At 42.3% G+C, this 24,554-nt stretch overlaps 1 long non-coding RNA gene across 1 annotated transcript in view; it reads right to left on the bottom strand.

Moving 5' to 3' along the window:
• The window catches only part of LOC148687528 (uncharacterized), a 101,050-nt gene that overhangs the window by 63,174 nt on the left and 13,322 nt on the right, over positions 1-24,554 (bottom strand). The window lies entirely within an intron of this gene.

The raw sequence follows: 24,554 nt of genomic DNA, 5'->3' as shown, positions 1-24,554 counted from the left end.
CACCTACATTAAGGTCACTGTTGTTTCCCTCTCCTAGATTTCCCCCCATATCTTCTCAATTTGTCTTCCATACTCCAAGTCATTTATATAAAATGAGACTCTTGCATATTGTTTAATTATGAGAAACCTTGCATCGTGCCCTTTATTTTGTTACCGTTAAGAGCAGTGGACTCGTAATCTGGTGAACCGGGTTCACTTCCCCACTCCTCTACATACAGCTGTTGGGTGACCTTGGGCTAGTCACACTTCTCTCTGAAGTCTCTCAGCCTCACTCACCTCACAGACTGTTTGTTGTGGGGGAGGAAGGGAAAGGAGCTTGTTAGCCGCTTTGAGACTCCTTAGGGTAGTGATAAAGCAGGATATCAAATCCAAACTCTTCTTCTTTTTACTGTGTCTTTACCGGTGACAAACTTTGCTTCAGTGTCTAGCCTTCATATAGCTTGCTTCCCCCCGCCCCATCAAATCAATATCAACACACATACTGCTCAAGCACAGTGGAATTAGTGTGGCCACTAGAGGACTATGTAACTCAACACTTTTGATCATCTCCATTTCAAAGCTGCCTTAACTTTTAACAGAAACATGAAGCTTGCTGCAAGGGTTTGCTCCGGGCTTCGTTTTGCTGGATCAGGGCACTGTGGCATCTGCTGCTCAGAAGAGCGCACAGAGGGGGGGGGAGGGGAACTGACCTATTTCAAAGTCCAGTTGTTGCCTTGATCATTCTTACCGCAGGCTGTCAGACCACCATGCGGATGTTCCCTTTGTCTGTCTGCCAGGAACTGGGAGCTAAAATTCAAACTGGAATCTTTCGATTCCAGGGAATCATTGGGAGGCAAGGGTGTCATCTATTTAAAGAAACCATAGAGAAATAAATGAGCTGCATGCTACTGATCAGTTACTGTATACTAAGTCCAGTATGGTGTAGTGCTTAGAGGGTTGAACAAGGACCTGGGACACCTCGGTTCAAATCCCCACTAAGCAATGAAGTTCACTGGGTGAACTTGGTCCAGTCACTGTCTCTCAGCCTAACCTACCTCACAGGGTTGTTGCGAGAAAGAAATAGGGTGGAAGAGAACTATGAATGCCACTTAGAGCTCCTTGGGCGGAAGGTGGGATATAAATACTACAAACAAACAAACAAACAAACAACAAACCCAATTGTTAATCAACTGGGAACAAGACACTGACATGGGTACTTCCTTTCCCCAGCCCCATATAGAATGCCTAGGATGGTCATGCCCTACTTTACAGCAGGCTGTCCTCTGTTTAGTAGCAGCTGTGTGGTGAGGCAGTCCTAATCTTAGACTGTGTACATACGTACATTTAAAACACATTCAGCCCCCCCCCCAAGAATCCAGAGAACTGTAGTTTACCTTCACGAAGTTTTAATTCCCTTAACAAACTGTAGTTCCCAGGGTTCTTTGTGGGGAGAGGCTGTCTTAAGTGTGTTCTCAATGTACGCATGTTATGCATGCAGCTTAAAAGGGGTCGTCCTTCCTGTGTGCAAGAGATCCTTATGGTTTTTGCACAGAATTCCCCCTCCTCCAAAACCACATATCACATTTCACATTTGGGACCCCATATGTGTTATGTGCTTTGGTGGTGATTTGGAGGACATGCCTTGTAGAAATCTTGAATCCACGAACTGTGTGGAGGAGAAATCACATATCTAGCAGTTGTCAGTGCCACCATGGCACTAAAAACATTGATCCAAGGTGCAGATCCTCATGATTTTAACAAGGCATTCCCACCCACACAACCCACCATCAATTTAAAGGGAGAGGTATATGAAGGCAGGTATTAGAATGGGATCAAACTGATCCAGAGATTGAAACCCATATGGTAGGGTCAGAGATGTCTCTCCAACCTGAAGATTACTGTTCTGTAAGGAAGAGAAAGAGGGGAAAGATAGGGTAGCCCCAGGTGGGAAGGAGCCTTGGCCTCACTGGTTTATCTGGGTGGGGAAGGGGAAACTAGCTGAACTCTTTCCAATGTGGCCTTTGGGGGAGGGGATCCCACAACCTCTCCAAGGAGCAGATAAACATTCTATTGCCTTTGCTGTTATAACGGAAAGGCTATTGCATTCATATTATTTCATATTCAGCTAATGTTACTTAATCAACTATTAAAAGCCTCCCTCTGCATTTCCATCAGGAAATGTTCAAGGAAGCTTGCAAAGTGTAGATCAGGCATCCCCAAACTGCGGCCCTCCAGATGTTTTGGCCTACAACTCCCATGATCCCTAGCTAACAGGACCAGTGGTCGGGGAAGATGGGAATTGTAGTCTAAAACATCTGGAGGGCCGAAGTTTGGGGATGCCTGGTGTAGATGTATGGCATGATCCATGCACTCTTCCCTTTCCTGGTCAGCTGGCAATGCCTGCTGTAACTCACTGGCAGCCACAATCCTTCACATGTTACTTAGAAGCAAAGTCCCACCGGAGTTGAAAGGGATTTACTACAAGTGTGCATAGGATTGCATCCTAAATGCTACTTTTATCTGCAGTGTTGCAACGTATACTTTAAAAAAAGATACATATAGCCATTGTTATAGACAGATTTGTAGCTGTAGTTAAAAGAAGCTGTAGCCAGGGCATCGTTCCAAAGTAGATGCTGTACACAAATTGAATGTTCATGATTTTTAAGAAGAGTAAACAAGTAAGGGGGGAAAGGCATCATATACTTCAATCTTTCTTGGACTGGAAGTGAGTTACAGTGCTATATACGTTTTATCTTCTTTATAGCTTCCACTTGGTGCACTGCAAAATCACACCTTAGGCTTTCCACTTTATTATTATTTTTGCTTATAGCCATTTGGAAGTTTGTGAAACAACTTGAACTTCCGATATACTGCTTTACTAGGAGTCTCCGTAACAAGAGTGCTTTAAATGTATAGGTTGGATGTGTGCCAATGCTGGATTTTAAATGTGTGTTAGTTAATTTCAGAAGTTATTTTTTTATGCATTTCTTTGTTTTTGTTGCATAACCCATATTCTTAGTCTTTCAGCCACAAATAAGTTACCGGAGGGGCAGGGGTCCAGGACATGCTCATGGCAAGCACAGCCCTGACCTCCCACATTGGGCTCAGGAGCAATGGTTGGGAAGCTGCTACCACCACTGCCCCCTAGCATCTGCTATCTGAGGCAGTCACCTCCATCTGCCTAACAGTAGGGTCAATCTGATCAGCTGGCAGAAAGGAAAAACGGGCTTTTTTTGTTTTTTTGCTGAGATAGCTACTTCTCTGTAGACTCCATTTCGAAAGACAAAGCAACCCTTCTTCTATCCCTCCCCACCAGTCTGCCTGCATTAAATGCCTGTTTTCTAAGGGCTACCAAATCAATCTGTTTATTTGCTTCAATGGCTTTTTCTACCTGGACCTTAAAAGACTCAGCGATACAAAATTGATTCAAGGGCTAGCTCAGCTCACTGCACCTAAAGTATTTATGGAACTCTGCAAAGGAATTTGGGGATAACAGCACTGTCTTATATAATGGCAATTCCAGGAGGAGGAGATACCAAGTCATCCATGCCACCATTCATTAGCCAAGGTCACTGGCGAATATAAGACAGCAGCTGATACAATTTTCTTGTCCAGATACTGCCGCTCCTGTTCCCCTTTCGTCTTAGGCAGCAAAGACAGTCTCAGTTAAAAAGCATGACCAAGCTGCAGGCATGCTTCTGAAGTTCATGGTTATGATAGTTGGATCCCCGTGGAACATTTTTTTAAAGCAATCTTTGAGAAGTGACTTAACACGTTGTAATGGGATTTTCATCTCCTCTATTTGGTTCTTGATATCCTGATACAAACTTCAGTATGACTCATGAGCAACTTCAGGGAAGAAGCATATGTTTTGTCATCTTTGTAAAAGATGCTGGTGCTGGTATCACTTCTATTTAAAGTGTCAACATAGCCAGCCTTAACTCCCAACAGGTTTGTTCAGGTTTAGTTAGCATGCAACTCCTAATCACATTGCTAAGTCCCAATGAAATTAAGGTGACAAGTTATTCACATCTTAGAGTTTTTTTTTCAAAAAACACACACACCAAAATATATTGGATACAGGAGGGTGGGGCTTTTTTGGGGGGGAACCTACTCTGTGAAAAATGAGGAGTTAAGATGCATTTATTAATTTTGGAGCTTACTCTTATGTAGATTTTTTGTTGAGCCTTCTTCGGCTAAAATGGTTTTTTATAAAAGTATGAGAGGCAGATGCTCTCCATTCCTTTTAGAATCCAGGAAAAATCAACGTTTGAGGAACCTGCAAGAGCAGAGCAGGCCTTCCACTTCCCCGCAAGAGAAATTGTGATGAAGATGGTTGTGGAGCTCATACACTTTTCCCCATGAGGCCCCTAAACACCTAAAAAGGATTTTTGTTTTGCTTTGTGAACCACTGGGGGGGGCAAGCTACATGTTTTGTTTTGTTTTTACCAGAACTGCATATTGTTATCAGATATGTATTTATTCAATAAAAAGGACACCTCTCCAGACATCCTATTTATTGCACACTGGTGATGGTTTGTGCTCATAATGCTATCAGGGCTATCATTCACAGCAATCCCATTTTCAATAACATTTGCACCTGCAAATGTTTTGGGGCAGTCACTCTGCTTCATTTCCCATCAGTGCCTATCCTGTAACTTCCTGGAACTTTTTATACCACAGATATTTTGGTTTATTTTTCTTCCACCTTTGGTGCTTCCCTTCATACAGCAATAATGTGGTAGCATTGGGGCAATGGCATCAGAACAAACTAATGCAGAATAAATCCACCACTAATGCCCTGATATTGTGTCAATAACATGTTGCCAAATATACCTGCATAAAATACAAGTCTTGGGTGAGGTGTGTGTGTGTGCTCACCAACAGAATTAAGTGCTGCATCCCTGGAAACAATAAAACCACAGAGTGCTCAACTGTGACTAAATTGTGCATATTATTTGCTTAGAACACATTTGCAGAGGAATTTCCCACTTCTGGTTCAGTTGTTTAGAACAAAACTCAGAGGCCTGGAAAACAGTCGCCAAGAAGTGCCAAATATAAATGAGGCCATTTGTATGTCAACAATACTTATTCCATTACACTAGTTCCATTGCCAATATATCGCGAACAGTCTCGGCTGCTCCCTTTTAATATATGTGTATTTTACAATGGTTTTTCATACGTGTTCAATAATAAAGCCACAAGTTAGGGGAAAAGAAGTGGGAGAGCAGAACAGGGAGGAAAGGGCTCCCTCATACTTTCTATCACATATTCCAAATGGAGAAGCTTTGGTGCTCCAGTAGTTGCTGGACTACAACTCCAGTCATCCCTGGCCATTGGTTCTGCTGCCTAGGGCTGATAGGAGTTGGAGTCCAACAACATGTGAGGGGACTGCAGGTTCCTCATTCATCCTTTAATGGAATATTAGTATACACCCTCAACTGTTCCTATTTACCAGCGAGAGTCCATATCTCATGGTAAGATTTTCACTATTTGTCAAGAAGACATTGGCAGTGAGATCTTTCCCAGTTTGGGTCAGTGTGTATACATGAGCAGTTACAGGTTTCATCAGGTTCCTAAAACATAGAGGGAGCCTCCATCTGTACAGAATGCTTCCCGACTGCAGGCAATTGCTGTCCAAGTCATAAAAAGGGGTGAGGTGAAGAAACTGGTGTTCTCCAGCCCACTTTCTCATGTGTTAATTTGTCTGCTAAATATTAGCCCCTGAAGAGGGCTAAAAGCAGGGATGTGGAACCACTGCCCTGCAGGCCAGCTTCGGTCCATGAGGCCATTTTACACAAGCCATGCCCACCTGATGGAATTGTATAATTTTATTCTTTTTAACAAAATTTATATAACTCTTGATTGTTACGAAACCGCTAAGAGGTTTATATGAAATATTGAAATTACCAGTAAAAACAGTTCATTAAAAGCCATTAATATCAGCAGTAAACTAAAAAAGAGGTTTACTCTTTTACACCAACATCTATGGCTTGCCTAAGCAAACATATTTTAAGCAGGACCAAAAAGATTGCAGCAAAGGCAATTGCCTCGTGTTGATTGGCAACGAGTTCCAAAGTGTTAGGTGCTGCTGTGTGGAAACATTGATTTCTTACAGTGCAGCATGAATATTGTGTGGCGCCTGTAACACTGCCTGTTCCACATATCAAAGCAGTCAGGTAGGCCACATTGTGGGGAAGGCAAGGGCAGGACTTGTCTGAAAGGAGTTTGCAGTGCTTCCCAGGCTCCTGCCAACCAATGGATTAATGAGTTCATGCAAAGCACTGCAGAAAAGGCTTGGCAACCACTGTGCTTAGTCCTCCCCCGGTGGCGCAGTGTGCAAAGCCGCGCGGAAACCATGCTACACCCTGCAAGGGTGGGGGTGCCAGAGCGATCTCCGCCCCTCAGCACCAGGGCGGCCGACCTGCTCGGGACTGCCCTGCCCGTGGGCCACCATTGCAGCTGTCAATCACTTGATGTCATTATGATGTTAGATAATTGACAGGTGGGGGGGGGCTTGTCTCCACCTTTGGGATATTTTCATCATTGTTTTCATCAGCACACACACTTTTTGTCCTTCTAGAATCCTGACAGCCTCTGGAAGGACTGATTTCTGAGTATTTCAAATGTATTTCTAAGTAACTCTTCATGCAGAATAAAGAACACTAGATTAATCACCATTCTATTTCCACATAGACTTCAAGTTTGCGCTGCTTGGGGATATGTACAAAGCTAGGGAAAAGTCATCCAGAGTTCATTTTACGAGAAGTTTTAATTCTGTAGGGAAGGCAAAACCAATCTCTTCAATATGACATTGAAAATGTTTCTCGCTAACATCTGGCAAATCTGTTTGTTTGCATTTTCCACCATTGCAGGACTGTTATTTATAGTGTTCGTATTCTAATTTACATTTTAATTTTATGAGTGGATTGAGAATTCTTTAGAAGCTGCCGCAGTTGGTGTCGCTCTGCACAGAGTAGAATAAGCAGCCCCACGCTGTACTGGAAGTTATATTTAAAAATACCTGAATTGAGGTCTGGCTTGATTCTCCAGGGAACTTTTAACCCACTGATGCATATGCTCACCAAATGAAGCTAGGCTTTCCCCTATTTTTATTTTGATGCTATGTCCCTTTCTCCAATTGTGGGGTAGTCACAGATTTGCAGCTCGTGGGTACAGTGGGAATAATACACACCAGGCAACTGTTTTGGGTGAAAACTTGCCACAATTTTATTCATTATGCCGCAGGTAAGTGGGGTTGGCATGGAAGTAGGGTGGGAATCATGCCTTCATTCCAACCAGGCCTTGTTGGAGTGCCATTCCTCCTATTGGTTGGAATATACCCCAGCCACCCATGGGAGTTGACCAGCGTTGGGTCCCTCCATGGTGCAGATCAAATATCCAGGATCCTGCTGGCCAAACAGGGAAGGTTTTAGACAACCCCAGTTAAGCTAGGGGCTGAATCATCCCAGGGCCCTACTTTTTTGATCCTCCCTCATGCTCTTTCTGCACATAGCTATGACAAGAGCATGAGAACACTTCACAATATAGATGCACACATAAAGGGAAAGGCAGGAGACTTGCAATCCAGAGGTTGGGAATAAAATTCCTTTTCAGGTTCTGTTTCCCAGTGACCCAAGGAACCCACTAGCATTGAAGAAAGGTAGGTGGGGAAGCTCGTGGGGCAAAATGGCCCTTGACCACCTGATTCCTCATGGGATCCTGCAACATCTCTCAGCCAAAGGAGCCAATTCCTAGGGGCTGAGGTCCCTTTGTCTCTGCAACAAAATATTTGAGAGGGCTGCCTCCCCTCAAAATTGAAGGGCATTGCCATTCAAATGGTGTGCGTGTGCCATGTCATGTGATCAACTATGTGGGGCAGGGCTCACCTGAGCCCCCCAATGTTTTGTTCAAGTTGGCACTTTTGCCTCAGCCTCTTGTGGGATCTCACAGGAGCATAGCAGAAAGGCTAATCCCTGGCTAACTGACATCCTGGGCACCGCTGCACCACCAGACTATGGTGTACCCCCTGCAAGGGCATGCAGAATGGCACTTTGGGAGCCATTCGGAGAAATGCCACATGCCAGTTGAAGGTGGGCTGCTGGATCTATCTCTTAGAATTCTCTGCTTCTGACTGTCAAGATAAAACTAGACTCTTTAGAAAGGCTCTTTAATTTCATTCTTGATTTAGTCACTGTAAAAACAGATACGGTAATTACTGTACTGTTAGAATAGAGAAGTTAACGTCTTCTTTAGGGGTGTGCTGAACATTCTCCTGATTTTGAGGTTGAAAATTGGAGTCCAACAACATGTGAGGGGACTGCAGGTTCCGCAATTTTTGTAGGGTAGACTTTTCCTCCAGAAAATGTTGTTGAACATTTTAAGTTCCTGTTTGGTACCAAAAGCAATCACCAAGCACAAGTGAATGCAAGTGGGAAGTGACAGCAAATAGCGACGATGTAAACTATGAGGGGAACAGTTTTGCCCCGGAAAAACACGGAAAAGGGAAGGTAGTTTTATCACTGCCGAATATATTTGCAAGAAAATCCCTGTGAATAGTTTTGACTGTCCTTAGTCAGGCATAGGCAAACTCGGCCCTCCAGATGTTTTGGGGCTACAATTCCAATCATCCCTGACCACTGGTCCTGTTAGCTAGGGATGATGGGAGTTTTAGTTCCAAAACAGCTGGAGGGCAGAGTTTGCCTATGCCTGTTCCTAGTATTGCTTAAACGCCGACACTTAACTTTTAAAGGCATATGTTCTAAAGAGTGTAACCTCCATAACCTCAGGATGCTTTCCTGTGATTCATCCCTGCATTGCAGGATGTTGGACTAGATGACCCTTGGGGTCCGTCCAACTCTACAGTTCTAATATTTTAGAATTTTAAATACAGAACCAGATTGCCAAGAGCTCAAGATGGAGATTGGCCAATGCACCCTTTCAACTTAGGACTGGGTATGATGGGTTAAGATCAGGAAGAGGTGAACTGAAATTACGACTTAGCTTGTTATGATAAGGACTGTCCAGCCATTCACTTGAAAACTGGTGCAAGCAGGGAAGCAAGGATGAAATGCATCAGTGGTTAAAAGAAGAAGCACATCAGGAATACTATTGGGATCTTAGTTTAGCTCTGCCTGGTGCTGGAGGAGACGCTTGAGAGTCCCATGGACTGAAGGAAATCAGCCCTGAGTGCTCACTGGAAGGACAGATCCTGAAGCTGAGGCTCCAATACTTTGGCCACCTCATGAGAAGAGAAGACTCCCTGGAAAAGACCCTGATGTTGGGAAAGATTGAGGGCACAAGGAGAAAGGGATGAGATGGTTGGACAGTGTTCTCGAAGCTACTAACATGAGTTCAACGAAACTGCGGGAGGCAGTGGAAGACAGGAGTGCCTGGCGTGCTCTGATCCATGAGGTCACAAAGAGTCGGACACGATTAAACGACTAAACAACAACAAATCCAATTACACCTTGTTAGTCAAGTCTTAAACAAGAAGCTGGAGCGGAGATCAATACTGTATCACTGTCATTGACAGAGAACATATCAACTAATTCAACTGCAGTGATGATTACTCATCTGTATTAGTCTTTCCTTATAACTTGTTTTCCATTGGGATTCTGTTCTTTGGGCGGAGCTACAACTCATAGCATTAATCTAACGAGGACTCTGTTTCTCCAAATGTACACAATCTATACAAATCATGAATGAGTGCTAGCCAGGGGGACAAAGAGAAGGCGGAAGTTTTTATCCAGCTGCCATGATTTTGGTGGTGATGGAAGGAATAACTTCAGAAGAAGCTTGATCTCTAAGGATAGGTGCCCTTTGATTTAAAAGAAAGGAGAAATATCTAGTTATCTTAAATGCTCTGTTCAAGCATACACACCCTACTGTGGTCATTATAGTACCTCAACAGAAGTAGAGCCTCTTTTTCCTCCCCCTCCTATATGTTGCCTTTCATCTCTTTTGCGTGGGGAAAAGAAGCTTCAGCCACCTTTTAAAGGAGCAATCACCATGCCATTGAATTGTGAAATGAAGATGCATATGGGACTTTGTGCTACCCCCTTGTATAGCCAAGAAGGTTTTCCTTAGTGGCTTTGTACCATTAACTGCTTTTGTGATTGCATTGTGCTCTTAGACTGTGAAAAACGCTTTAACTGGAAAATTCCAGGTAAAGTCATTGTCGAATGAGACATCTTTGATTTTATATCATACCATTTTGTTTTTAAATCGTATTTTGAAATCTTGGCTGTAAAGTCTGTGTGTGAGAGTGAGTGAGTGAGTGAGTGAGAGATATATGTTATTTCCAAACACACATTCAGTATGCAGAAATTTGGAAATTTTATCTGCAATGTCCGGTTTCCATAATTTTTTTAAATTGCTGCTCCCTTTCAAACTATACCTGGTGGCAGAGTTGTTATATTTCAGACAATAAAAATTCAGATAGAAAAGTTGTTGGCCTTTCTTTGGTAAAATTGCAGCAGCAGCAGCAGCAACAACCATTTTTTAGCCATTTTTAATGGAAAATTGGCAAAAACAGCACTGCCAAAATGGGCTGCCATACGTCTTGATTTTCCTGGATATTTTAAATCAATTTCCACCTGGACACTTCTAGGGGCGTCAGTATTCCCCCTAAGTCTGGGAAATTTCAGACATATTGCAACTTTATCTGATGGGTTTCCATTCATCTGAATTTATGTTTAGTCAAATATCTGGGAAACTGCATGGGCAAAGAAATTTAGTGGGTTTTAGCTTGTACAGCCCTGAACTTAAAGTCTACAAATCTCAGCTTAGCTATGAACACTTCTCAATTGTTATAAATTCACCTCTTGGCCATAATCTGCTGCCAGCTAGTTTTGTCCACTCCTCTGCTCTGTCCATGTTACAGTTGCATTGTGAGTCCGGAAACCAACTCTCATACAGGGTTTACATGACACCTTGCACACCACAAACAGTACGCTAAACAATAGTATCAAAATAGAGCAGCTGCAACCATGCTCTCTTACCCTGCATCACTGCAAAAGATCCATCCAGGTCCTCTGCTTTGGTGTATATCTGCGCTAAAACGCAAGAAGACCCTGGCTGGATCAGGCCAATGGTCCATCTAGTCCAGCATTCTGTTCTCCTAGTGGCCACCCAGATGTCTATGAGAAGCCTAAAGCAGGTCAGGGAGACAACAGTCCTTTGCTGCCATTGCACACTGTTCAGAAGCACACTGACTTGACCTTAGAGGAAGCATATTGCATTTGTGGCTTGTAACCATGGGCAGCCTTGCCCTCCACAAATCTGCCTGATTACTTGATACCAGCCCCTTCCTTGGGTAAACATGCTTCTGTGAGCTTGATGAAGTGGTCTGCACTTCCTAACTTCTTGATTTGCAACACCTCTTGTAATGCAGCCAAATCAAAGCCTGTTTTCTCTATTTCAGGTATTTTAGAGGAACCTTGATGGGAAGTGGTTATTATTTTCAAAACTCTTAGAAAAGACGAACGCTGCTTAAATTGACACTCAAGTGTAAAAACAAGTTTTGAGGGAAAAGTTAGTTTCGGGAACTTTCCCGTAGATGAAAGCAAGAAGCATGAACTGAAACATCTTGACTACAGTAGTTAACAACTGGAATAGTAATGTGTTAAAATGGCATATCTTATTTTTAAAAAAGTAATGCAGCATGCTTCATATCGGCTGAAAATCCACACACCTTGAACACAATTTGACTATCTGCCTAAAAGAGTCCTGGCATTAACTTACTTCTTAGAATTTTGTGTTGGTGGTAGGTGGTGTGTGTTGATATGTAAAAGAACAAAACAATTTGCTTTTAATGTTAAATATTAATGACTTATTAGAGGGAAATGATTTGAAATTCCAATGCGCAAGCAAGTACTTTGGAACTGCTATCAGTTAAAAAACACCTCCCGAGAAAATGGGTGGTTCAGAATAAAAAATAATAGCTTCATTTATTTCAATTTTACAATGCAAGACTGATGAGAAATATAGTTTTTAAAGTGGTAATAGGAATATTAATATTATTATTACTAATTTATTATCTGCCCTTCACCCCAAGTTTTCTGGGTGGCCTGCAACATTAAAACACAATGTTAAAATCAGTTTAAAACAACTTAGAATAGAGACAATAGTTAGGGGGACAGAGTAGCTCAAGTACAGAGCAGGATTCCTATGGCTGCAAGTTTAGGAGAGAAAAATAGTGTTTCATTTTTCTTCGTAATCAACAGCAGTTTGGTGACCTCCTTGATCTCATTTTATAACCACCACGTTCTCCAGTTTGGCTTGAAATGAGACTGATGATGACTGAATGAGTCCACTAATTATCAAACTCTGGATGTAAATAAAAGCAGCCAATAGTAGAGACCATTAATTTTTTGTTATCATGGGAAGCATTGCTACAGATCAGTGTGAAAACGCTGGCTTATGCCTCACTGCTCTGACGAGCACAAGCCAATTACTGCAGATGAATTAGCTGGTGCGGTAGGAAGAAATAAACATCCCACAACAGACTGCTTTCATCCCAGTCAGCCGCAACGTTGTTTCTGATCACTGACTACGTGAAGATTCATCTAATTAATTCTTCATCTAATGGAGGACAAACAACAAACCATGCAAGTTGGAGATTAGATTTGATTTAACAGTGGGTCACTGACTTACTTTATATTTGGGGTCTGTTCACTTTACTTAGCTGCAGTTGAGTCTAAGCAATGAATGCTCAGTTTACACAGAAGTAACATAAATCAATGAGATTTAGTAACTGTTTAGGACCATAGGCTTATTATCATTGATTAAATTTATATACCGCCCTTCATCCGAAGATCCCAGGGTGGTTTACAGTATAAAAACACAAAATACACAACATAACATAATACCAATAACCCAACCCCTGCCAGCTGAAACATTTTAAAAAACCAGATTATTTAATCAGCCCAAGGTTTGGGTGAAGAGGAATGTTTTTGCCTGGCGCCTAAAAATATTCAATGAAGGTGCCAGGCAAGCCTTTCTGAAACAAGAATAATTTATATAAGAGATTGTCTAGTAGGTATTGCTGTCAGCATCACTACCAGTACCATAATTTCAAGCATTTATTTAACTCTTAAGTCCTAAAGTTAGGGCAATTTCCAAACAAAAGTAATCACTTTATCAGTGCAATCCTGAACGGTATGTGTTTGACCTTCCTATTTTACAGCATGCCGGACTCAGGCCCTCAGGGTGAAAGAGAGAGTGGAGGAATGCTTTTGCATTCTTCTGTTTCTGCTTACATTATATTTAGTTTTTTCCCATTGGAAACAAAGTGGAGAGGGAGAGATGGGCAGAGCAATCAACCCCCCCCCCCGATTCTTCCAAACAGTCTTCCCCATCTCTGCTGCTTGTAGAATGCTTATAGGAGTATCGTGAGAAAATCAAAGAGATCTACTAAGTTGCCATGTGTTCTATGCTTCCTCCGCGTTAAGGAAACAGGGTGCCACTTCTGATTCATACAGCCCTCCACCATCTATTGCTATGCTTGTCATGCCCAATTTTCTTCATGCCCATTTTAAAATTGGACCCATCTCCTCTTTATTGGCTTTGCAACAGCACTTGGATTTCACAAGGTGACTGCCTACATGTTTTTAGATGGTCTCCTTAGCTATGGTTTTAAGAAGGCTAAAGGAAAACCTTTTCAGATAATGGTTGGCTGACCAGAGCAGAGGACACTGAAAACAGACCCACACACTGACAGAGCCCCAGTGGATCATTAAGATAACCAGAGGAGGGTTTCCATGGTGGTCCTTATCCTCTGGAAAACCCCCCCCCCCGCATTTTTCTGCCAGATATAAAAACCTGTCTGTTTGCTTGGCCGTTCCCTGACCTATAGCTAGGCAGGGAGAGAAATTCGATTCAATAAGCATCTAAAGGAGAATATACTAAATTCACAATTTCAGAAACAATATGTGAACTGAAACTCTGCCATTCTTTGAAAATTGCACTTCTCTGAACTTTGCATTCCAGTTATCCAGCCAAATAACATGTAGAATGTGTCCAGTCAAATGCATAGAATTTTGAAAACAATCTATAATTATGTTAGAGGAAACTGATTTGCAAAAATAGAATACTAGAATACAGAAAATTGCATACAAAACATGTGTATTATTTTTGTGAGGACTCTATTTTTGCAAACTGATATATAAATGCGGAGAACCAAACCAAAGGTTGGAAAAATGAAACCCGTGATGAACCATCAATGAACTATTTGTTCATTCTTACCCTTAGCACTGTGTCCTTCTGTTCTATTATCCATTATTTTGTTTTTCTGTTTTAATTTGTATTTTTATTGTTGGAAACTGCTTTGAGATTTCTTTTTGCTGTATGTGATCTAGCGATATTATTAAATCAATAAAACTACATAAGGGAAGGCCATGATATGGCTCAAATTGGTGAGGGTCAGGAGATGGCCCTTTCACATTTCATTGAGACCCAATATTTTCCCCATAATCTGAGCATTGCTTTGCTATTGTTTTTCAAATTTGGAATTTTTGAAGTAGACCTAAGGCTGCTTGTCTAAACTAATAGAAACTGGGAATTCGGAGGTCTGCTTTCTTTCTCTCTCTATAACCTTGGTATTTACTACTGCTTTAAAATCATGCTATGTGAGTAACAGGTCTCACTGATGTCTTTTCGAGTTCTTAAACTTTTTCACTGAATTGCTAACCCACTGAGCCAATTGTTACATGCCTGTAATCTTTCCCTCCAAATGGACCACATAGCAGTTTCACTGTTAGGCACCAGAGGTCAGCCTTGTTCTGTTCATTAAAACAAACAAACAACCTACAATATAGTCTGGGTTCTTTCAGATGGAGAAATAGTATCATTTTCTGATCCATCTCACTAGCTTAGTACACAAGATGATGCAATCTGCTGAAGATCCATAATCAGACGGCTTGATACTTATATAAAACTCGAAATGGATAATCCATTTTTAAAAAGAAGTTCACCCTCTTCAGAGGAAAGCTCAGGGTGAATTCACATATGCCTTGAGGATAATGAGAAAAATAGCAAAAGTGTCTATATTTCTCTCCCAGCTTGCTACCCATGAAATAAGGTTACAGTAGTACCTCAGGTTAAGTACTTAATTGGTTCCGGAAGTCCGTACTTAACCTGAAGCGTACTTAACCTGGTGAACTTTCCCATTGAAGGTAATGGAAAGTGGATTAATCCGTTCCAGACAGGTCCGCAGAGTACTTAAATTGAAAGTACTCAACCTGAAGCGTACTTAACCCAAGGTATGACTGTATTTCTGAAATTTCCTGGCAACACTCAGACAAAAACTCCTGAAAGGAAGCTATAAGTCTGATGTTTAATGCACCGTTCACGAGCATGGTGCATTGGAGGGGTTTGGGGTAAAACTCCCACCAGGAGCTGGCCATACATACAGCATTTTAGCTAAATCAAAGTCACCCTGTGGCCTTCTAAACACCCTAGCTAAGATAGCAGTCATGGCAGCTCAAGGATCTAGGCCCCTTCAGGAGCCGCGCAATGGCATAGTATTTCCATCAGTCAGAAATCGAATGGTTTTACTCCAAAACACTTACACATTCCAAGGCATTACAGCACCAGCCTATAGTTCCTCTCTCTCTTTTGCTCACCCTCATTTTTTCTCATCCGCTTTAGCCAGCAGGACTGTACTTTTGTCCCACATTAATTATTGCATTTGTAGCCCACTTTTTCTCTCTCCAAGGACCTCAGGTTTGGACATATGGCCTTCTTCATTTAATCCTCCCCAAAACCAAGGTCACCCAATGAGCTTTGAGACAGAGTAGGGATTCGTACCATGGCCTCCCAGGGCCTAGACTTGACACCCTAACCCCTACACCACACTGCCTATCACCAGGCAGAGGAAGAGGATTAATGAAAAGATTGGTGGATGAAGAGGCTGTGCCAAGGAATGTGGGCTTCCTCTTCAGTGCCTAAGCCAGGAATGGTAAACTCCTCACCCTCCAGATGCTTCTGGATTGCAACATCACCCTTAATCCTTGGGCATCCCATCAGCTGGGGCTGATGGGAGTTGGAACCCAACAACATCTGGAGGGCAATTGGGCAGTTCAGGAGTACTTTGTGTATTGACTGGATATCCTTTAGCTTCAAGTAAGATGGTAGTTATCTAACAGAGTTTGGGGTCCTGGAAACAGGTTTCTTTTCACAAACTTGTGCATCAAAGCCTAGATTTGTCCAGCTTACTCCTGAGTGCATGCAGGTGGGTACGCAGAGGTGGGAAATCATATGCTGCTATTTCTAACATGACAGAATGTGGATAGATTCTGGTCCCCTTAACACCAAGCAGTAGCAGGGGTGCTTACTTGTGCCCCCTGCAGCCTTGGAACCTGACTTCCGGTGGCACCAATCTCTTCTTCCCAGAGGAAGACGGCTCGAAGCCAGGGAAGTGGTGGTGGGATGACGACAAGTGGTCAAAGGGAGAAGGACTAGACTGGGAGGAGGAGATGTCAGAAGCAGTAGTAGTGAACAGGAAGATGCTATGGCAGAGCACTGTTCAGACTCCAAGGCAGAAGTGGGGGCTGGGGAGGAGGGGGGCAAAGAGGCAGAGGCGCTGGCTGCAGAAGAAGCCAGGGGTCTCCCCTTCCTTCTGTGACTGGCTCCCCTCCCCCCGGTCTCCTAGAACATGCTGAGAAATAAGGAGGACAGAGAAGAGGGAGGTTGTGCACAGATGCAGTCTGAGTCTGCGTGGGAAAGACCCTGGAGATGAGGAATCCTAGTGGACACTGGGAAAGTTTCATCTTTATGTCACTGGGAAGGACACTAGGAGACCTTCAGTCCTCGCAACTGTTTCATTGGGGCAAGATCTCATTTAAAGAGTTGCTGAGGCCACTAGGCCAGTGCGGTAGATTGTTTCCTTGAATAAAGAGTTAACTGATTCGAGTGATTCATTGTGTTGTGCCAGCCTATTGCCTGACTCTAGCCCTGACACTCTGGTGTGACCCCCAGATCTCAGGGAAACCTACATGAAGGAGCCTTAAGATGCTTTTCACTTCAACTCTGCTAAGTAGTTGCACCGTTCTGGCATGAAACCACCTAGTATCATCAACGATAAAAGTTATATTCTGGCCAACAAAGGCACATTTCTGTTTACCAAAGGCAGAAAGCTATAAGATTAACTAATGCGATTATATGGATTAATTCTTTAAATGCAGATTACAAATGTGGATTTTTAATCAATGATGCTCACTAGGGAAGCATGTTTGCTGAAGGCACCGCTGTAAATATTCTAGTCACATCTCCAGAGGGTGGCCATGCATTTAAGAACCCAGTCTCGCCACTAAATCATCCTTCTGTTTATTTCACTTCTCACTTACCCTCAACTTTTTTGGGGGGGGGGGAGGGGGTTCACCGATATTGACACAGCACTTCATAGCCTGTTTATTGCGGCGCTTTTCGGTTGATGATCAGTGAACAGAGAGAGAAAACCAGCAGACTGAAACTATTTTCAAAGCAAGATAGGCATTTAAAAAATATATATCTGTTCGGTAGGCAGTTCCTGTATGTTATGCTCATGGACCTAGGGCAGATCTCTACATGCCTGGGTCCTGCTCACAGAGAACCATAGAGTTGGAGGTGACTGTACAGGCCATATTCTCCACTCCCAGCCAATGCAGAAATGCTATCATGACAGCATCCCAAATAGGCAGCCATGCTGCTACAGCTTAAAAACCTTTCATGACAGAGAACCACTGCCTTCCAAGCAGGGGTGTATGTTGAAGGTCCCAGATTCAAACCCATGCATCTCCAGGTAGACCTGGTAACAACTCCATGAAGGTGGAGAAAGTACATTCAGATCTCCCAGCATAGTATTACAAAATCGGTTCATGCAGAAACACTGCTGCTTATATCAGTCCTGTTTTAATTTAGTTTAAAAAAACAAAAAAAAACACAACCCAACAACTTATCTTTCCAAAGAGCATTCAAGGCCGTTTCAGTATAAACCGACTAATAAAATAATACAATCAATTCTACCTTGTTCTTATATCTTAAAGCTGCACACAGCCAAACCTTTCCTTTAGATACCGCTTAACAAAAGTAGCATTTTAATTTAGTTGTAGTGGAGCCGGAAAAGTATATCTTGCTGACGTGAAACGTCAAACTGCAAAAAGGAAGCGATTATTTGTCACATTTTTGTTTAAATGTTCCAAAACTGGTACGGCTTGCTCAAACCGTGTGTTGGAAAAGTGTGCCTTCCTGGTGTATGTTAATGGAAAGTACTGCAAACAAATGAGAGACTTTGTTTAATTAGCACTGAAATTGAGTGTGCATGGCTGGCGACTGTTAAAAGTCCATCTGGCCAAAGACAAATGAGGACCAGAATGTACAGAAGTCTCCCAAACCTGGCTTGGCAGAACACGCCAACCGCAGCCTTGGAAAAGGGCAGGGTTTCAAAGAAGAAAATGATGTCTCTTTAGAAGTCCCAAGTAAATAAGGTATTACTCCGCAGGTCACTGTGGATACAGGCAGACAGACATAATAAGGGGTGAAGGCAAGACGGGACATGAAAAGCTCTTTTTGCACTTCCTACAGCTGCCGCTTCACTGTGGCAGGGAGCGAGTGAAGGGAAAGTGAAGTCCCTGGGGTGAGTTTTCATAACCATTTCTGACAGGCAGGAATAATTACACAGTGATTTTCTCCTCTGAGGTTTAAACTTTCTTGTGCAGGCAGTCCCATGTAGACAGGTTTAAAATCCCACTCTGCTTTGAACTACTTCCACAAACTATTCGGATATATAATGCAGCAGAGCAAAGATGGGCACAGGGTTGAGGTGTATGTGCCGGTGGCTTCAGGAGAGAATGCCACTGGCCACGTCCTCTTCCCCGCCAAGCCCTTCCTTTGCTCTTCACCTGTCAGCAAGGCTATCAAGTGCCTTATTATAAAGCTAGTTTGCCTTCACAGGGCCCTCAAGTGCTTTTGTGATCCATGACACAGGAAACGTATACTCTCTGAACCCACAACTAAGACTGCATGTACACTGTACATTTAAAACACCTTTAGAATCATAGAGTTGGAAGAGACCACCTTTAAAGCAACTGATCCCCCTTCCCCCCGATTCCTGGTAGTTTTCCCCTCACAGAACAACTATTCCTGGCAACCTTAAACTACAGTTCCCAGGAGTCTTCAGGGAAAGTCATGTGGTTTAAATGTATGGTATCTATGCAGCCAGAGGGTTGTGTGTCCATATTATAGCCAGCAGGGGATAAAAGTACATATATCCAGAGCTTTTTTTCATCCAGAGCTCACTAGAGCTCAGCTCAGGCACCTCTCAGGTAGGCGCCATTGCCATTCTAAGAGAACCAGGGAGAAGCTCATGGTGAGCTCTGGCACCTCTTTTTTAAATAGAAATGTAGCACTGCTTATATCTTGAGAAGTTGAGTACCATCATAAAAAAGCACTGACTATAGCAGAGAAAGGATCTTAATCATCATGTCTGTTGCCTATGCTTTGTAAGAACTACGGTGAGCAAAAAAATCTGATCAATTTCAGATCTCCGCATGTATCCATTCACATGAACTTATGTCTTAGATAAGAATCCACAGAATTATCATCAGGGGGATGTTTACTGGAGACAATTGTGTGCCACAGACATCAATACAACAGACACAATTACTCTATAAATACATACATTGCCTTGCTTATTTGGGGGAATTAGCAAGCACCAGACAGCAAGTGAAATTACTTCTCCAGATTGCAGCCTGTGCACAAATAGAAACTAGCAAGATGCTGCATTGTTACAAGTTGCAAAGGCAACCCTAACCCAAATGTACTTATCCATAAGCATAACCAGTTTACAAATAATACATAATACAAATATAGAAATGGGCAGCTTCTGCCTGGGATAGAGCTCTACTTTGAATTTCTCTCCACACTGAAGAGAAATACCATTTAGAAGCCCCATCGTAGTAGGGCTAGATTAAATCAGTCTCAGCCCATTACTTTAAATAATCAATACCCATAAGTACCAGGCGTCTGTCTCTCACTCCATCATGAAAGCTGGAAAGCTAAAGGAGGAGACATGTAATTATAGACATTTTCAAGGTTCATTTTTAGGAAAATTAAACACCTAACATTATGACACTTGACAGGCTGCTTCTTTCAATAGCTCTGGCACATCCTACACAAATACAAGACGGAGCCAGAGATCAGAGGCAGAGAAAAGGCAATTTCGCTTAATCTTCTAACTGCTACCTTCACTTTTTCAACAAACCTAACAATGCCGTGTGCATCCTATTGAAGACAGGGAGTAAGACTCCCATTAATTTTTATGGATCAGGATTGTATCAAGAGAACTTGACTGTCTACCTGGGAAAGGTTTACTTTATGGTTTTGTTTCTCCAGGCAACGTCTTTGTCATGGCTTGTGCAGGGGAGTTAACCTATGAGGATCATCTGCTAGAAAACACACTCTTGTGCAGTAGGCAGCAACAAAGAGGGGGGGGGATCCTACTGCTCTGTTACAGTGGTTTTAGGACACTGGTTTTTAAAATCTCTATGACAGGGGCTGGCCGACTTCAGACTTTTGGGATCCACCAAGTGGAGCCATGTGTGATAAGACACACACTTAGGCTTCACCATTACTACTAGTCTATGTAAAAGGTGGATAACCTGTAGCCCTCAAAATGCTTCTTGTGTTCCAGTTCCCATCAGCCCTGGCAGTTGTAGTCAGCAATATATGTAAGGCCAGTTTTCCCACCCCTGGACAGTATCCAAAGCTGTTCCGTTCAGAATGCACAGGGGGAAATACTGTGAAAAGGAAATGTGTGGCTAGGCACATACACAAATCACTATATTTTACACCACTAGAGCACAATGTAATAACCCCTTTTAGGGATGCAGTGTTTGCAATTTGCATACAGCCATACTCTTCCTCCTCCTACAAACCTAGTATCCTCCAAGAAGCTTAGCCTTTTGTTTACAGTGCAGTATATATGGCAAAATTCTAGAAAGGATTATCTAGAATATCCCCAAGCAGACAAGAATTGGTATTCTTTCACCAATACCAAAACTGCTGCCTTCAGTTTTTTGACACTTATACCAGACTTTTGACTTGTACTTCCTTAACCTTTGTACAGATCAGTTATGTTCAGTTTCCAATTATGCAGTGATTTGGCATGATGGCACGCAATGGAACAGATGATACGGTTGCCTGCCAAGGTCATGCCATCTCATGAACCACTTGCACACTCAAAAGTAAGCCATGCTTTTTTCAACAGTATTTCTTCTCTTGCTTAGCGGTGCAGCCAAAGAGCTCTTTTTATGCTATTTTGAATACAAATGCTTGAGAAATACGATTTCTATGAATTTTGATGCCAATGGACCTGATCCACACCATATGAACTCAAGTCATAGAATCATAGAGTTGGAAGAGACCACAAGGGCCATCCAGTCCAACCCCCTGCCAAGCAGGAAACACCACCAAAGCATTCCTGACAGATGGCTGTCAAGCCTCTGCTTAAAGACCTCCAAAGAAGGAGACTCCACCACACTCCTTGGCAGCAAATTCCAGTCGAACAGCTCTTATGTAACTAACATTCAGATTTTGCCTTTCTCCAAATTTTGCAATATGCTTATTGTAGCTTAATGTCCAAATTAATAAAACATTAATAATAATAATAATAATATTTACACCCTGCGCATCTGGCTGAGTTTCCCCAGCCACTCTGGGCAGCTCCCAATCTAGAGTTAAAAATAATACAGCATTAAATATATTAAAAGCTTCCCTAAACTATCAAGAAGAAGGGGGGGCAGTTCTTTGCAGGAGGATTTTTAATTATGAAACAAACAACTGGGAATAATACGATTTGGGCTAATAACTTTTGGCATGTTTAGTTGAACACCTAAATTTGTCTAGGCATGCATGCAAAGCTACAAATATGGAACATTTACTTTTTCTCCAATTAGCCATGGCACCTAAACTAGAACTCCCATATTCAGATGCAGCGCAGCTTTTGGCTCACAGATCGACTTGAGGGTAAAAAGTAGGAGACTTCTCTCTCCACCACATGTTGCTTGAGAGTTTCCGAGGCACATCTTACTGGAGCTGCTGGAGAAAGAACGCTGAACTAGAAGGATCTTCCATGGCATTTCTTACATTCATAGCTGGCAAAGCACTTAAGCCAATGAAGATCAGGAGGCATGCATCCCCCCCCCCCGATCATTTTGGGATTCCCTTCCATTTTTCATGATTCCAGGTGTTCAGCACATCTCCAATTCAAACAAGAGCATGACAGAATGGAAGCATTTTCCTCCAGCAAGGAATAAAATACCATCGATAATAGGTAATATATATATCATAAAGTGAATTGGGGAGAAGAGGATGCTAATGAGACAGTCAGACCCTCCAGGGATCTCCTTTGAATTCACTCCTTGATGTGATCAAATTGAACCTCTCTGTAAAATTATTCCTTTTCAAACCATTTTATAAAATCCTGTACTTGTATGGAATTCTCCCAATGGATCTATATCTGAGTAGTCTTGAACTGATGGAATGTGCATTCATCATCTCTGGAAAGGAATCGTCATGGCACTGTTTTCCATCTTGCATTTCTTTTCATTTTTTACATTTTAAAAAACTGATTTAATAAATATTCATCCTCTTTCAGAAGAGCCTAGGTCAGTGCAAATACCACCTTCATTGCCCCAGAGTAATAAATCTAAAGCAAAGATATAAATGTTTCACACAGACTACAACACAAATAAAAGGATGCAAATTGAATGCAATGTACAGAGCTGCCTTAATCTGATGCATGGTTCTTCCCTGGAACCTCTATTTTAAAGTGCTAGAACTATCAACTCATATTTTTTATTTTTTTTTAAATGGAATTCCCCCAAATCCACACTGCCAACATGGGTTGCCATGGATTTTCCCAGACATTTCAGCGATTTCTACCCGTACACTGTTTCCGATGGCCAAATTCTGGCTATGTCTGGGAAATTTTGGACGTATGGGAACCCTACATAAGCATCTCATTGGCCACCAAAAGAACAGGATCCTGGACAAGATGGGCCACTGGTCAGTCTAGCAGGCCTATTCTTATGTTCTTAAGTTCTTATGTTCTTAAGAAAACGGTTCACTTTTACACAATCAATTTCATTTTCAAGTTCTTGATGCTGAAATGCTTGGGTTTCCAACATAACATAATAGGATATGATAAAAACGTGGAATTTGGTGTCACACTATGATTGTTCTACTTGTGCAAATGTGCAGCTTTCCAGATGGAATGATCACTCTCTATCCCTGTGCACTGCTTGGTGTGCGTGTGTGTGTGTGAGAGAGAGTGTGTGTGTGCTCTTCCCAACCCTCCAAGACAATTTTGTGGGGCACTGGGAGGGAAGAGGGAGGATGCCCTGTTGCGCAAGCAGAAGTGCTTGTGGGGCTCCCTAAGTGAATCCTGCCCTATGTGCCCTGTGTATGGTTTTTAAAAAAATCATTTTAATACAATTTTAGTGGAGGTTATGATTTTATGAAGATTTGTTTTTGTTTGCGACTTTCATTTGTTTTTACTTTACTCCCTTCACATTTGGCCTATAAAGCCTTGCTTGTAAAAGTTACCGATGTTCACTCACTTCTGAGAAATGGAAGATAGAGGGGGGGAAAGACAGTGCAGATGGGCAACAGATTGCTAGAGAGCCCAGGGCATGAAAATGTTGGTAGCCCTGGGAGACAATGCAAGCACATATTTCGTACCCTGAAGTGGCACACCATGTATAAATACATTTTGTATGTTGATAGACATCAACATGAGTGTTGATGAGTGTGAAATGAGTATGTTTTTTGTTTTTTTTAATGGAAGCAGTTTCCACTTTGAGTCCTCAGTGTTGAGAGACCAAATGAATTGGTCCTGAAACAAGTGGTGATGGAGCTCAAATGTGGCAATAACTTATGCCAGCTTCCCAGTTTTACACCCCATTCAGTTGGATGGAGGTTCTGAAAATGGATGGCTTTACTTGCTTTATTGACTAATATTACACAAGCATATATAGCCAAATGAAAACCTCTACTATAATTACTGGGGTTGTGGAGGGAGAGAGACCTGGCTCTTACTTTCCATAAAATTGCACCCTCTTCTACTTCTGTCTGCTGCTTTTCTCTCAGAGCTGATTCAAGAAACTGTGAAAGAAAAGGTTGAGTGCCTTGTACTTTTGCTCCCCTGTTTCTACAGTAACATCTGAAGTGGTGCTTACAAATTTCGCTTCAGATTTACAAGAGCAAGCAAGCAAGCAAGCAAGCAAGCAAGCAAGCACGTGACTCTCTTTGTGCTTCTGCTTCTCACATCATTCTAACATTTGAACCATTCCAAGGACCAAACTAGATGTCTACTTCAAAAGGACTGCTGCAAAAAAATGGAAGCTGTGTGTTTAAGCTCCCTTTTTTTTAATCAGTGGCTGCATTAGTGACCCTCTGAAGCATAGAGAAGAACGTATCTATGTCAGAGTCAGCATAGATTAGGAGATTTTGATGTGAGGTCACATTCTACTTACTGTAACAGCATACCTTCCAACTTTTTGGGAGGGTAAATCAGGACACACACACCCTGCACC

This window comes from Zootoca vivipara, chromosome 1 (assembly GCF_965207765.1).
Source record: "Zootoca vivipara chromosome 1, rZooViv2.hap1.1, whole genome shotgun sequence".
NCBI classification, from domain to species: domain Eukaryota; kingdom Metazoa; phylum Chordata; class Lepidosauria; order Squamata; family Lacertidae; genus Zootoca; species Zootoca vivipara.
Note: the sequence above shows the minus strand (reverse complement) of the source record. Positions and strands in the feature narration are given on the sequence as shown.